We start from the raw sequence: 6,000 nt of genomic DNA on the forward strand, positions 1-6,000 counted from the left end.
AGACTGAAGGGCGAGAGCTCCGTGGCCATATGCTGCCACATCAAGCATAGGCAAGAGTATATTCTGTACAGTGGGCCATAAGCAAATAACTGGTGTCATGTAATATGTGATTCTCAAAAGAGAAGTCATGTCATTTTTGTATTAAAGCCAAAAGGTCATAATAATGCTTTGTAATAATAGAAGAGATCTGTCTTCCCAGTGTCAACTTTAATCCAGTATTGTGTGGAGGTCCATAATCCAACCCGAAAAGTCTTGTTTTATTAGTATCCTGTTCAATAGAATCTGGTGCCAAGTGTTTAAAATTGGAAGCTCTGCTCACACTGGCTTCATGGTTTTTGTTGTTGGCGCCGTACTGGACTCCTTACATAGGAGACACTAGTGGCGCCATATGCACACCATTGACTATAACGGGATCCATCTGGTTTCCATAATGGTGTCAGACATTTTACAGGCCAAAATGGAGCAGCATGCTTTGCTAGTTAGAATTTGTGATGCAGGCTCTAAACATATATATGAACACAGCCTTTAAAGGGTGCTAGTGTGAACAGAGCTTTACTGCATGTATATTTTACATTCCTTCTATAAAACCCTATGAGATCTGTCATTTTGTTATTTACCGGTTGATGGATCTCTAATGATGTTCTGTACTGTGCTCAGTGCCGAAAGGACAGCCACATCATTAGCTTACAGGAAAACGGAGCTCCTTGCTAAAAAGTGGTCAATGTGTATGATGCTTATACATCTGCAGTAATGAGCGACCTCTGCAGTAATGTGAACCTTTGTGGGGTTCTTTCAAATATATTTTCAGGGGATAAAGTGGTTCTCCGGTATGTCTGAAAAATTCAACATATTAAAATACTGTGTTGTGTTTTACTATAAGAAGTAAAAAAGAAGTGTGAGTATCGTGCATCGACCTCTGCTCTGTTGCACCCATTGTTTTCTCTGTTCCATACCTCAATATGGGTGGTCATAATGAGTGATTGACATCTAACTTTGCTCTAAACCTAAAGCTTCCTATATGCCACAGTCCTGTGTTAGTAACACATAGCCATAAGTATTGTAAAACATATTATTTGCACACAGGATAGGTGATAAATGTATGATCGCGGGGAGCCCTACTACTAAGACCTCCACCAAGCATGAGAACTTGGGTCATAATCCTCTGGTTCCCCTTTTCTTCACAGGATTGAGCAGCATGGTCATTTTGACTGTTGAAATTCCATTCATGTCTATGGGACTGACAGAGACTGGACTCGATTACCTTTACCAGTACCATAGACACTCGATGGAGCAGCGACAGTCATGAACGACCATGCCACTCCAATCAAACCTCCACCACCGTAAGGAAGAAAGGACGTAATGGGACCTCCGTTCCAGTGATTGGTGGGGCCCCCAGCGATGACATAATTATCAGTTATTCTATGCATAGGAGATAAAATATCTTTCATGGAAAAATCTCTTTGAAAGGGTGCTCCAATAGATACGTGATAACTTCTAGATCGGTGACGATTTGGCCCATTTGACTGCCCACGATCACTAGAATGGGGCACTATTGTCCCTTGGAATGGAGCGACTGTGCGCATGCTTGACTTACACTCCATTCATTCCCCATAGAAAGCTGAATATAGTAATCCCAACAATCCCAAATAAAATGGACTGTACACACTTTGCGTCATTATAACCGGCATAAAAGAACCCTGTTAAGGTGATTGATGGGAGTCCAAGGGGACAGACCGCCACAGAGCTAAAAGCTATCCACAGGATAGGTGATAACTTCTTCCAACCAGAATACCCCTTTAAGGCAACCTATTTTAATAAAGGGGGCACTTATTGGGAATCTCCTCCAATAAGCCAAAAGCACAATGAAGCTACTAAAAGCATCTCTCCCCGGAGCACGACTGTGCTGATCAATGTTAATGAGAACCATGTAATGCTTAAAGAGGTTGTCCACTACTAGGATAACCACTTGTGGATCTAAATGTTTGGCCTCGATAAAATAAAAAAGCTTATACTCACCTACTATGTCGGCACCGGTGTCGGAACTCACGGTTCTGGGGCTCTCGTGTGGTTGTTATGACCCGTGAGCCCGATGCCCAATGAGTGCTGCCGTCACTGTCCCTGCCTTCAGCCAAATCGACCATGAAGAGCAAGTCCGGGCTGCAGAAGATCTCTGACTTCCTCTTCATGTTCAATTCGACAGAAGGCGGGGACAGTGATGCCAGCGCTGATTGGGTGCCGGGCTCATGTGCCACACCACGGGAACGGCGCCGGAGCGGGAGATGAGTATAAGCTTTTTTGTTTAATCAATGCTAAGCGTGGGGTATAACAAGGAGTTGTCCAAGTAGTGGACAACTTTTTTAATTTCCCCTGTCGTGGCGCCGCTAGGGATTAAACACTTGCTGCCAGCTCTCCCTCAAGATTGCACATAATCACTAAGGGTCTTGGCAGCAGGACATCCAGCTGTCAGCTTATTGTTTAATAAAAAGTGACAGCCGTCTGATGGAAAAACCTGCAAGAGCTCACAATGTATTAAACGGATGGGGATATCGAAGAGACGTGAATGTATGAGATTATATGTGCACAGTAAAAGAAGCCATCTTGCCTTACCTACCCCCAGCAAATGTTCAGTGCATCAAGTTGGAAACTGTTTCTCTTTGTGCTCTGTGGAAATTATTTTCTTGCTGTGTGTTTCCAAATAAAGATGAGATTTTTCTATTATATGGCTTTTATGACTGCAAGTTATTTTGTCCTAATGTATTACAAGCCCACCACTCATTAGAAAAACCAAGGGTTTTCTCCATCATTAACAATTAGGTGTGAACTACTGGGACCCCTGTGATTTTTAGAATGGGCCTCAGAGATGCCCCATCAGAACTGGATGTGCATTTGCACCACTGCACCATTTATTCTCTATGGCAGGGGTGGGGAACCTCCGGCCGCCCGCGGGCAGGTTCCTGGAGTCCCCAATGCTCGGGCAGCAGCTGTATCCTGTCAGCTGCCGGTCCTATCCCCCCGAGTACTGTATATCCTACCACCTGTGATATATATAGTCCCCAGTGATGGAGAAGCAGCTCCAGCCGTCACATTAAGGGTGAGTTACCGTAATTAATTTTTTGACTAAATATACTGGGGTAAATTTCAAGGTGATCATTTTTGTGTTGCCCTCGAATGATGGTAGAAATTTCCAAATGGCCCCCGGGTGGAAAAAGGTTCCCCACCCCTGCTCTATGGGATTGACAGAGATATCCCAGCACTTGGATTTTACTGGCAGTCCATTTGAGGATGAAAGGGGCAAAGAAGTGCATGCACAGCCATTGCGCCATTCCAACAAGGCATATCTGAGCCCTTCTTCTCAGGATCAGAGGGGGTTTCAGCAGTCAGATCAGATCTCCATTATTCCGCAATTGACCACCTATCCTATCCAAGTTTCATTGAACAAAAACTCATTAAATCCAATTTACAAATGAATTTTTTTTTTTTTTTAAACACGACAACATTTCTTAGTAAAATATGCCTGGCTGTAATTATATCCTGCTGTAATTGAAACCGCCACAGGCTGATGGGTGGAGTGCTCAGTCCGAGAGTGTATATAAAAGTACCAGAAGTACCCTAGTATAAGTACTCCAATACTCTTTTTAGGTATGTAGGGTCGAGGAGGGCCGGGCTGAGCTGAGCTGAGGATTTGGTGGTGCTGCTGATGTTAGTGCAGATAGGCGGTGGAGGTGTGCTGTGCTCAAAGGACTGGGGGGTGACCCGCTTCTTGACGTCGACAGGCACGAGACAGAGACAGGAGATGTATTCAACAGGTTCTGCTTTTATTGGCCGCCCTTACGACGACCAGCACAATGCATGACAGGTATTTTACACTGTTTTCTCTTGCAGACAGACCCGAGTACCTTTGCTTGTAGACTCTCACCGTCGGAGTGTACTTCATGGCTCTTCCACCGTGGCTGCCCTAGGCCAATGCACCACGGTGTTTCACCTTACAAAGTCCACCAAATGCCAGGTCCTCACAGGCCGTCTCTGCCTGTGACCAATGTCCTTTAGGGTCACCTCCCGTGACCGTTTCTACTGTCAAAAGTCTCTGAGGGGTCTCCTCTGTGTAACAGACCCTCCTTCCTTGTGGGCTCCCCTGGCTGACTGAAGCTTCTAGAAGCTCACCTCAGTATTTATCCAGTCAGGCCAGGTAGCCCCGCCCACTGTCACCTGACAGTCACCTTCGCCCAATCAGAGTCACCTTGACCTCTGGCAGTTATGTAACCCTCATATGACAGTTACATAACCACTGCCGTTGGTGCTCTCCAGTGACCTCTAATGGGAAGACTGCCACATGACACCTTATGCTAATCTCTCTGTCTCCCACTACAGACAGAACCGTACCCAGCTCAACCTCCCCACAGGTATATATTTTTTCATTAAGGGAATGAGCCACATACATTTTTTTAAATGAACAATGATACCACGAACAAGGGACAAATACTGTGACACCATGACCGGACCACATATTACCACCACATAGTGACTGAATACTACGTGTTCAAGGGAGAAATACCATCAAATCATGACCAGATCACATATTACTACCACATAGTGACCGAATACTACAATTCTGATCATTAATAACAAAAATATAATACTAATATCAGCAATATATAAGTGCCATTATACACAGGAGCTCTGTACATAGTATACAGTGTATAGTGTAAATGTACAGGTAATACAGGGATCAACGGTGACATTATACACAGGAGACTGTTATGAACAGGTCACCGAGGAGGATGGCAGGAATAGGCTAGGCCACCAGGAAACCAGAAAGGTTGGTCACTTAGCGAATTGCAGACCCCTAATCCTAACAACACAACTAACAGTAGCCGTAGAGTGTACCTACGATGCCCTAGACCAGGGTTCCCCAACTCCAGTCCTCAAGGCCCACCAACAGATCATGTTTTTAGGATTTCCTTAGTATTGCTCAGGTGATAATTGCTTCACCTGTGCAATACAAAGAAAATCCTGAAAACATGATCTGTTGGTGGGCCTTGAGGACTGGAGTTGGGGAACTCTGCCCTTGATGCCTCGACACAGCCGGAGAACTAACTAGGCCTAAAGTAAGAAAGGTGGAATCTAAACTGCCCCAGAGTAGAACCCCAAAGAAACAGATAGCCCCCAAACACATATTGTCGATGAGACCAGATGAGGGACAAACACAGGCAGAAAATAGACTGAGCACATGATGGGGCCCAAACTGTCTAGATAGGATAGGAAAGGAAAGACACTGTCTGCAATCACGCAAAAAACCTAAAAAATCCAACAAGTCTGATGTACAAAAAACACTGAGGTCTCACGACCTCTCCCCCACTATATCAGCATTCTGGTGTAAACTGGCAGCAAAGCAAAAGATACTAATATAACAGGGGACTGAACAAACTGACCCAAGCTGTAACATATGGAGCGGGGTCCAGCACAGCCCCAGCAGGAAGCACGGTGAACCCGCACAGCAAAGCAGAAAGAGGCAAAACCAGATCAGAAGCAAAGGATTAGCAAATGAACAACTTAGCTGAAAAATGCAGGATCAGGCAGGAGACAGAAGATCTCAAGTTGCACAGGAAGAACTAATCACCAGAAACAATTGAGGGAAGCCTGCTCACTTAAATACTCCCAATCAGTAACCCCAGATTTCCAATCATCATCGTCAGGTGGCAGACCTCTGTCAATCCGGCCAGCTCCACTACCCACAGTAACCACCAGAGGGAGCCCCGACTCAGAAGAGAATTCACAACAGGAGACCTGTACTTAGTATACAGTGTATAGTGTAAGTGTACAGGTAGTACAGGGATCACTGGTGACACTATACACAGGAGATCTGTATATAGTGTCAGTGCACAGGTAATGCAGTGATCATCAGTGACATTATACACAGGAGCTCTGTATATAGTGTCAGTGTACAGGTAATACAGTGAACACCAGTGACATTATACAGGAGGTCTGTATATGGTGTCAGCG

The sequence above is a fragment of the Dendrobates tinctorius genome, unplaced genomic scaffold (assembly GCF_039654945.1).
Source record: "Dendrobates tinctorius isolate UK_male_01 unplaced genomic scaffold, ASM3965494v1 ptg000104l, whole genome shotgun sequence".
Taxonomy (NCBI): domain Eukaryota; kingdom Metazoa; phylum Chordata; class Amphibia; order Anura; family Dendrobatidae; genus Dendrobates; species Dendrobates tinctorius.